Source organism: Anastrepha obliqua, chromosome 6 (assembly GCF_027943255.1).
Source record: "Anastrepha obliqua isolate idAnaObli1 chromosome 6, idAnaObli1_1.0, whole genome shotgun sequence".
Classification (NCBI taxonomy): Eukaryota; Metazoa; Arthropoda; class Insecta; order Diptera; family Tephritidae; genus Anastrepha; species Anastrepha obliqua.
The window spans coordinates 41,059,812-41,071,157 of NC_072897.1; positions in this window are offsets into that span (position 1 = coordinate 41,059,812).

Consider the following 11,346-nt stretch of genomic DNA (forward strand, 5'->3'; position numbering starts at 1 on the left):
CGATAAACACCAGCGATCTGTCGTAGCAATCTACGTTAAAGAACGTTTTGTCTCTTTCTCATTCCTCCGCCTGCCATCAAAACGAAAAAATAATAAGCTGAAATCTAATTTAATACGATTCCAAAAACATCTCAAAAAGTTTAAAATAAACATTGTAAGCCGTTGACTAACTTAAAAAAAGCGTAGAAAACAACGCCAAGATCGTTTAAAGGTTAAATCGACAACCGACGTAGATGCCGTAGATTTATACTGAGTTATCTATTTTCAACAATTAAATAATTTCTTGTAAATATTTATGTACTTTTCGCAATGACGAAAACAAATTTAAAAGGAATTTGAAATATGCATTGTATTAACTAACTATCTGACTTTTATAATTTCTATAAAGTTGTTGATTTAAGAGTAAAATATTTGCCGCAATTGCTTTTCAGTTAAATCTAATTATTTTATATTTATTATTTATGTAATTTAACAACAGATAGTATTTGACTCCGGGTTCTTTTCGGAGCAGGATTTATTTCGCTTTATACTTTCTTCTTAAATTTACGTATTTTGAAAAATTATTTATTAATTTTTCCGAGTACTATTGTTCTGTAAGCATTTCCATAAATTTTGTTGTACTCTTATTTTTGTAAACTCTAGTTATTAATCTATGAGTAAGAGGGAGTATTTAAAATCAAAAGCAGAGGAAAGAAGCATTTTCTTCATTTACACACAAACACATCTATGTTTATGGTTACAAGCAGTGCTCCCCACTAGAATTTGGAAAACAGGGCAGGTAATCACCACCAGAACAACGTTCATCTTCAGTTAATAAGAATTTACAAATGAAGCACTTGACTAAACGAATATTGCAATATTCATAAGCCTAATGAGACTTAAATATTGACATATGCTTATGTGTATATACCAATATTGTGACGCGTGGATGGGCAAGCAAAGCTTCGTTGGCAATAGGGTTTGCAACTAGTTTATTAATATAATGAATGTTTGGATTAGTCCAGCGTTTGCTTAAATCAATTCTCTGTTGTTATATTAAAATATTTGATTATCCTGTTGAAAATGTTATGATATCTAAATATTTACGTGAAAATGAAAAGGACTAGTTATAAAAAATATTAAATTTATGTGCATACCTCACTAAATTGATGTGTATCTGAATCTAGAAGCGCGAATAATCAGCGACGTCATAGACAACTAGGTTTCAACTCTTTTTCTCGTGGAAGAACTGTTAAGATGTGAATTTTTTTAAGCTTTATCCAATGATTATACACTGGAAGAAACATTAACAAAACTTTTTAAGCCAAAATTTAAGATCTCTAGCTTCCACACCACCATTGAAGTATGCAAGCGGTGCAGTACGGAAGTTAGTCTTGAGTACTCAGTTCCCCGGTAGTCTTATATTGTATCATCCATTATTAATATTATTATTAGTCTATTAGTATTTTTTTTTTGTACTATATTTTACACTTATTCTTAATTTTACTATTCAGTTTTGATTTAATATGGTTTGACTCTCTAAAACGAAGATTACATAATCAACTTTATCCGTTAGATAAGTTAGCTCATCACCATTCTTGATTTTGAATATTATATTTGAAGATATTTATTGCAGTCCTTGTGTTACTAGGTTGTTCAACAAGTTTTGCGGTTCGATAAGAAAAACACAATTTAATGGTTTGAAATACACTTTATTATTCAATACAGTTTCCCTGAACATTAATACACTTATTCCAACGAGATTCCAATTATGAATTCCATCCCTGAAGTGAGAATCTGAAAGGGCTGCAAAATACATTTCTAGAGCTATTATAACCTCATCATTTGGTGAAAAACTTTTCCACGCATGATTTTTTTTAGGTCTGCATGGAAGTCGCTAGGGGCCAAATCTAGTGAATTCGATGGACGCTCCAACAATTTGAACTTTAATTCATGGATGATGAAAAAAAAAAAATTCTTTTGCAAACTGGCTCTTTTTCCCCGAAGTTTTTCCTTCACTAATCTAAACGGTTACAATAATATTCAGAATTTATTGTTTTACCAGTTGGTAAGTAATCCACAAACAAAATTCCATTCGCATTCGAAAAAAATTGAAGCCGGAGGTGTTGGCCAAGTCGTGGGCACGAACTCGTGTCGAAGCCGAAGAACCAGGTTCACACCACTCTCCACTCTTGTTTTGATTTAGGGTCATGGTGATAGCCTCAAGCCTCATACACAGTGATGAATGAATCGACGCACAAAATCTACTACTCAGAAAATCGCATTCGACTGTGTTTTTGTTCAATTGTTAGCGAATGTGGCACCCATTGTACACACAGCTTTCTGTAACCCTTAATATTGCTTCAGTGAAAATATTGCTTACACTACCTAGTGAGATGCCTAGGGCTTCTACTAAAACTTTTTCAGTCACTCGACGATTTTCCAAAACGTATTCTGTATTTTTTCTACAATTTCTGGTGTTGTTGCTGTTTTTGGACGTTTTTGACCTGAATCGCTATTGTTGTAGCAGTAATACAAACCCCGTCAGTGTAGGGTATATCACCGGTCGTCTTCGTCTGGCACATCTAAAGGTAGGCCCAGGAAACATGCTGTTTCTACAGGTTGGGTCCAGAGGCAGAAGGGTGTTAGATGAGTAGATTTTAAAGGGCATGTGAAGAGGTGTCGTGGTCAATTCTGGAGTTTAACTTGCTACAATATCCAGAACGTAATTGTGCCAGTGCTACCGCCGTAGCCGGGGTTGGTGCATGACTACCATTTGGAATTCACAGAGAGAGCGTAGGTTCGAATCTCGGCGAAACACCAAAATTAAGAAAAATATTTTTCTAATAGCGGTCGCCCTTCGGCAGGCAATGGCAAACCTCCGTGTGTATTTCTGCTATGAAAAAGCTCCTCACAAAAATATCTGCCGTTCAGAGTCAGCTTGAAACTGTAGGTCCCTCCATTTGTGGAGCAACCTCAAGACGCACGCCACAAATAAGAGGAGGAGCTCGGTCAAACACCCAAAAGGGTGTACGTGACAATTATAATATATATAATATTATATAATTGTGCCAGTGTTACGCAGGTTTCACGGGGAAGTGGGAGCTCTTCATCTGCTATAGGTGGTGGTTGGACTCCGATTACGACATTCGGGGGACGAGAGCTTATGGAGGTGGTAATAGTCTCCCGGTGAATGTCGTTTAATATCTGTCTAAACACTGTTTGGTCCAGTAGATGTCTGTTAGTTGTGTCCGGGATCTCGTCGTCGTAGTTTAGTAGGTGTGGCGTAGTAGTGGCAATTGCGATTGTGTACGCAGAGAAGGAGAGCAAACTGTCCAAGGTTACAGCCAAAATTTTGGGATTGCTTATAATCAGAATTGGTATGTCAACGACTTTTACCTTAAGGGGCAGTTTGATCTCCTTTGCCCAGGGGGTAAAGAGGGTTGCCGTGGACTTAGTGCGGGAAAGTTTCAGATTCCTCGTAGTGAAAAAGCGAGAAAGGTCTGTAAGGTAGTTGTTGACTTTGGAGCACAGGCCATCGATGTCATTGCCCGAGGCCATTATCGTGCAGACGTAAGCGTATGAGACCAGGGAGGCTCCCTCTGGTGGCTGAAGGAGTTTCGCGATATGGAAGTTGAACAACAAAGGTGAAAGGACACCAGGGTGAAAAAACTTCGTCTGTTTAGAAGTTTGGTCAAGAAAAATCACTGACGAGTGACGACCGCTCAGAAGTTGGCGGACCACCTCTTAAGCCCTGGCGGGAGTGTCGACGAGACTAGTCTTCTAAATATCGCCTATAAGGTTCTAATGAGCAAATTGTGTGACAGGCTGAAGGCCACCATCAACCAATTGTTTGTACCTTATCAGTGCGGCTTTAGACCTGGAAAATCTACCAACGACCAAATATTTACAATACGCTAAATCTGGGAAAAGACCCATGAGAGGAGAATAGACACACACGATCTTTTCATCGACTTCAAAGCTGCATTCAATAGTACGAAAAGGAGTTATCTGTATGCCGTGATGCCTGAATTTGATATCCCCACAAAACTAATACGGTTTTGCAAGATGACGTTGCTCAACCACAGCAGCGCCGTTAGAACTAGGAAGGGCCTCTCCGAGCCGTTTGATACCAAACGAGGTTTCACACAGGGTGACTCCCTGTCGTGTGACTTCTTTAACCGGATGCTGGAAAGCATGGTACGAGCCGCAGAACTGAATCGCTCATGCGTCTGGTGGTGAACGAGGACAAAGCGAAGTACCTCCTGCCTTCAAACAAACAGTCGGCGTATCGGCACCTACGTCATTGTTGAAAGTTATGATTGGGGGTTCTAAAAGACTTCGTATATTTAGGAACAAGCATCAACACCGATAACAACGTCAGCCTGAATCTCTTTTGCCATCAAGTGCTACTTTGGACTAAGTAGACAAATGAGCAGTAAAGTCCTCTCTCGACGAACAAAACTAACACTGCTCTCGTCATGTCCGTCCTAACGTATGGCGCAGAAGCCTGGACGATGATAACATCCGATGAAGCGACGCTTGGAGTGTTTGAGAGAAAGATTCTGCGGAACATTTTTGCTTAGCACCAAAATCGCGTAAACGGTTATCGCGCCAATTAAAAAGAAGAACTTCCAATATCTAAAGCACTTTTTCTAATTGCCATGACTTTGCATCTGCTACCCTCAATTACAACCTTTCCTTTAGTTAGGACGTCGATTGCATCATCAAAACTAATACGCGCTGATGTTTTCCTGTGTTTCCTCACCACCAGCGAAACAAATTAACTTTTCATGACACTCAATGACACATAAACCACACTTTTCTGCAATCGACCACTTCACCAATGATTTGCTGCTGCCCGAATCAGTGAGTGCTTTAAATTCCAACTCTGGTACACCTGCGATTGTAATATCTTTACACAATTCCACACACTCATTTTATTAGAAATTTTAGTTTCTAATCTCTCGCTTTCACCACATTCCTCACTTGCTATCTGATGTACACGGTCACCTTGTTATGCCAGAACTCTTTTCTTTTAGGCTTCCAACATTTTCTAGCAATGCGCCCTCTTTCTCTGCAATTGTAGCAAATCAAACCACTTTCACTTTTATTTTCATAAGTTTTATCCACTTCATCCTAAAACATGCGATGTCCGCCGAGTTGTGGTTCCTTGAATAGCTTCACTATACCTATTCCGGTTTACAAAACTCGCAGACAAATTCATGTATTTCTCAAACTTCATTGCACTTAATGTTTTAACGGTTCTCCAACATTTTTCTGGCTCGTATCAGGTGCCTGTGCTACACTTGCACCCATTGGCAAACATGGAGCCAATAAGGGCACCAGCATTTCTTCATCTACTCGTTACAATCTGCTGATCAATTCTGCTTTTGTGCCACTCGTATTAAATTGCAGTTTTTGCAACACGTTCTTTGACTCTGCTACTGCTAAGTGGTTTAGGTCCATCCCACTTCTGAGTTCTGTCACCGCGGACAGATTCAGGATACTCAGTTTTATTGAAATCAGTCTACATTTCCATAAACCGAGTTTATTATATTCAGACAAAAGAATGGACTGTGTGAAAAATAGAATGAACAATGAATTGTAAACAATTAATTTAAAATGAATGAGAGATGCCAAATATTATAGAATTAGCGATGACAAGGATTTCAACAATTTTATTTATTTTATTTTACTTATATTTTTTATTTGTGCCCGCTGAAGACACTGTGGGACGCAGCCGGGCAATGATTGAATTCGTTGTTATAAACAAAATGTATATGCAAACATACATAGATACACGACAGCAAAAACAACCAACAGTCTTGATCCAAAGAAAATTTTTAACTCCACCGCTATATTTCTTGTTTCGTACATTTTTTATTATTTGGATAATCTCACACCAAAAGATATATTTTAAATGAGTATTTATCTTCTATGGCAGAACAAAAAGTAATGTATTTGAAATTTTCAATAGTACGAAATTTCGAAGACATATGTACCTATATCTAAGCTTAGAATACAGCTTACTGTGGCTTTTTTACATCATTACTGTATGATTCTACGCACACAGTTGCTATTGATAACAATCACCATTCGCTACGACTGTCGCCATTCTGTCGCGCATTTAGAAGACATACATATGCATGTATTTCCATACATATGGTTATCCATACATATGTATGTACAGGGTGGGGCAAACTCGATTCCCTAATGTAAACTGACCATAATTTTTGACGTAGAATCAGAACTCAATTATTCTGACTCAACGCGCGTTTCGTGCAAAATTTCCTCGGAAAAAAGCACCTGATCCTAAGACAATTCGTGCATTATATGCTAAATTTAAATCTACTGGTATTCTCAGTAATGTGCCACGTCCAATTATACACCGCATAGCTAGATCAAACATCAATATCACCATTGCACAGGAGCTTTTACAGGAAAATCCAAATCTTTCGACTGAACGCGGTGCTCAGGCTTTGGGCATCAGTAAAAGGTCAATGCGACGTATTTTACGGATCGATTTGAAGTTGTTTCCGTAAAAGATTCAAACTGTGCAACAATTGAATCCACAAGACTACCCTAGACGATTGCAATACGGCAAAACAATGGGAAATGTTTCCAAGTCGATTAGTGTCAAAAAAAGGTGATTTTGACTGGCCGCCGCGTTCACCTGACTTAACTGCTCCCGACTTTTTTCTGTGAGGATATTTGAAGGGAAAGGTTTACACTAACCAGCCGAAGACACTTACAGTTTTAAAAGAAAGTATTCGACAAGAAATTGCAGCCATAGGACCAGATACATTAAAAAAAGTCATGGAAAATGCAAAAAAACGAGCTCAACTTTGCGTTAAAGAAAAAGGCAAACATTTGCGTGACATCATATTTCACACATAGTGTAATCGAATTCTATCGATTAACATTAGTTAACAAAACCGATTAAACTTAAATCTGTTGTATATTTTTCACATAATATGAAAAAAAAATAGGGAATGGAGTTTGCCCCTCACTGTATATACGAAGCTGTCAGCTCTTGCCACGACAAAAATTGACGGGTCACCAAATATATTTGTCTTCCTCAAGAAAAATAGGCTTATGGACAGCTCAGGCACATGAGGGAAGATGTGGGCTCGTTTGCTTGGTTTGAGAAATATACTCGTACGCTTTCATTTATGATTGAAATAGTTTTTGCTATATTAAGGAACATTTTAGAATGATTAACGGCAAAGCGGTCATCGCGCTGCGAATGCTGCTAAGTAAAATATTTGGAATATCGACTGGAGGACAGCAAATTTCATTAAATAAATAATAATAAAATATTTATTTTGTCGATTTCCCTTTGTATTTTATTACTTCCTCTAAGCGCCTTTCAATGTGTTTTCGGCAATAATTGGCCTCATTTTTTCCCCATTCCTCCAATACTGCTTGTTTTAAATCTGACCTTCTGCTCACGTATCCTGTAGCAAGTCTATTTTTGAGTTTTCCGGACAAATGTTCAATGACATTCATGTCGGGAGATTGAGCAGGCGTAGCCAGAACCTTTGAACAGTACAGTAATTGTAACTGATTCCGAGCAGTCCACAACTTGTACTTTTCCGACGCTAGCCCCGTGATGCAGCCCCAGCCCCATATCATTATTGAGCCGCCATATACTTCACCGCCTTTTTAATATTTTTGTCTTCAAATTCTTTTCCAGGCATTCTCCCCACAAAAACACTTGCCATCTGATGCAAAAATATTAATTTTGATTTCATCCATAAATAAAACCTAGAATGCAGATAAATTCTGGTGAGATTTTCAAACTATATTCTTATTTTTCAATGAATACCTTAGACCTTAAGTCCATATTCTCATATTGGAACTTCTTCGCAAACTCCAACCTAGCCTTTGGGTTTTTTTGTTTTTAATTAAGTGGCTTACGTCGTAGCACCCATGCTTAAAATTTGTTTTTTTTAAGGGGTAACACCACTGTACACGCGTAAAATAAACACGATTTTTAAAGAATTTTTTTGTATAGAAGGAAAGGGAAAACAATCAATCTGATTTGGGAAGCTATTACTTATATACTAAAATACAAAACTACAAAGTTTGATCGAAAAATTTTACAAAATGGCGGCATTGGAGACATTTTTTTAATGTGGTTTCTCTTGAAGGAGCTCCGCGGCACGCAGCACAGAGGGTGCAAATTTTAATCTGGAACAAAGAAACATTGTTTTTCTTAATCTAGATAAGAATAGCTAGAGAAACACGTAGGGGATTTAAAAAATATTTATTTTTGTGGAATTAGCAAGCATTTGAAGGAAAAAACTATATTTTGGACTAAAAAAACGTCACTTAAATAATTATAACAATCGTTTAAATTAATCTATCGAAAATCCCCTACGCTCTTCTCTTAAGAAGGTTATTATATAGACGTAGTGAAAAACCTGATTAAAAATATTTAAAATTGTTTGAGTTATGCTGCGTGCCAATTTCAGAAAACGTGTTTTGAGAAAAACGCGTTTAAAGTTTGGAAATTTGGAGAAGTCGTTAGGTAGCAGTCACTAACGCTTGGTTAAAAGCTTAAAATATTTATGAAATAAACTTCGGTAACGTATAAAACTTTTTGTTCTGTATTTTAAAAGGTTCAAAGAAGTTTTTAAGCTTATAAAAAAAAAATCAATTTTTTGAAATTTCTACAGTGGTGTTACCCCTTAAGTAGTCGGCGAATCGTTTCTGCACAAACTTCTAAATTTTTTTCCCTCTTTTAATATTATAGTTTTTTCAAATCTACAGCAGATAACTGTGGATTCTGTTTTGTTAAACGCAGTATGAATCTACAGCTCCAGTTATTGATTTTCACTCCGTTTGTTCGGTTAGGTTTTTTATCACGCACGTTTTCCCTGTCCTTGTACCTTTTAATAATATTATGTTCTGTAGACTTTTTGACGTGATAACGTCTTATAATTCGATTTAACAGGCTGCACGCACGAAAAAATGTGTCGTTACCTTGCTCATTAGTGTTACCTTGCTCATATGTGGTTACCTTGCTCATATTAGTGTTACCTTGCTCATATGTAGTTACCTTGCTCATTAGTGTTACCTTGCTCTTAAGTGTTACCTTGCTCATTAGTGTTACCTTGCTCTTTAGTGTTACCTTGCTCATTAGTGTTACCTTGCTCATTAATGTTACCTTGCTCATATGTAGTTACCTTGCTCATTGCATTGAATGAACTGCAAGCGAAAGCGCGGAACGAACGACAAAGCAAACAAAGCAAATGAACGGCAACGTTCGACATCTTGCTCTCTCCTACTTAAGTGAGCGTATATATGTATGTATATGTGCATATGTACATATATAAATTCACGTATTTGTATTTGCATATGCCTTCTTATTGATTATTATTAATTTGATTTACTTGAAGAATTTAAAATAAAACCAAGTTTGTTAATAATACCTGTTGTTTTAATGTTATTATTATTAATTTTTTTATTATATATGAAGGATAAAATGTATGGTAATATTTACCATATACTTTATAAGATACTAGCAACCCGCCCAGCTTCGCACGGGTATAAAATATATACCCTATGTCACTCACTGAAAAAATTATTAAAATCGATCCAGTAGTTGTGGCTTATTCATTACTGCCCGTGGCCCGCACGCGTTAAATTTGGAGTAAAACAATTCCCCTTTTTTTATAGTATGAAGATTTCCTGCTATCTTTGGGATATCTAAATTCATACCCTACATTTTTGCATATTAACTTTTTGCATTTTTATTTTATTTTTACAACAATTACTATATTACAGAATGTCTTTATATACAACGTTCATAGCCTTCTTGTCATTAGACAATACAAACATGTTTTCTCTAGAGGTTACTCTTGAAAGAGCGACATACAGTTGGCCATGTGAAAAACAGTCAACACTCAAATCTAAGCCTGAAACGTTGAAGGTTTGACCCTGAGATTTATTAATGGTCATTGCAAAATATGTCTTTACCGGAAATTGTAAGCGTTTAAATTGGAATGGTAGATCCGATGGTATCAGAGGGATTCGGGGAATCAATACATCTTCTCCGGTACCACATCCTGTGAGTATTGTGCACTCTATTATGAAAGTTTTCAGTGATTTTACCAGCAAACGCGTGCCATTGCAAAGTTTAGGTGGACTTAGGTTTCTTAATAAAATAACAGGACAACCTATTTTCAGCTCCATTTTGTGAGGAGGGAGTCCAGACGGGTTCAAAGAATTTAGAAATTCTGTAGGAAATTGAACAGCTTTTTCTAAATCGAGAACAGTATCGACCGAGTAGTATATTTTCGTCGGCGCATCAATCTTTGAAATAATCAAGTTATTTACTTTATCTACTTGTTCGTTAGTTGGTGACAGAATAGCTCTTTCTTTAAACCAAGATATTGTGTTATAACTTATGTTATCAATGTCAGGATAGACATTGTTGACTAACTCTTGGATGTTGTCTATCAAAACACAAAGGTTTTCTAGGTTAATCCTTCCCTCACTTTGTATTAATTCTCCATTGCCAACTTTTAGTAGCATCTCTGAAAATAGACTGTTCTCACGTGAAGATGACGAAACCCTCATATTAGTTTTAAGATCTAATTTATTGACATGCGACCAAAGGTGGGATCTTTTTAGCGAAGCATTTATTTCGTCAGCACGTGTTCCTCGAGTCACAACTGGTAGGATTTGACGGAAATCTCCTGAGAACAGAATTGTACATCCACCCATAGGTGAATTTTTGTTGCGCAAATCGCGCATTGTCCTATCCAGTGCTTCCACAGACGTCTTGTTTGACATGGTAGCTTCGTCCCAGACTATTAATGAGCAGTCACGCATCAATTTTCCTGTATTGCTCTGTCTAGAAACACTACAGACGCTGTTATCATCATCGGTTGCGATTTTCAGCGGGAGCTTGAATGTAGAGTGTGCGGTTCGGCCTCCTTCCAAAAGAGTAGCGGCAATGCCGGATGACGCAACAGCTAACGCAATTTTTCCGGTAGATCTCACTTTTTTTAAAAGCAGATTGATTAAAAATGTTTTTCCTGTGCCTCCTGGGGCATCAAGGAAAAACAATTTCCCTTCATTGTTATCAATTGTTGATAGTAATGCAGTGAATACTTTTTTCTGATCGATGTTTAATCGTGGCTCATCTTGAGCTATATTTTGTAAAAGTCTCGTTTGATCGTATGATGTTTCTCTTGTGTACTCGGCACTATTAGTTAAATCAGAGTTAGTAGTATTAGCTGTCATCGGCAGCCCAAAATCCTTGATCGTTTTACCCGAAAGTAATTGCACTATTTTGTTTAATTCAAATAATGCTTCGTCAAATATGTTTTGGTCATATTGTACATCAACAGA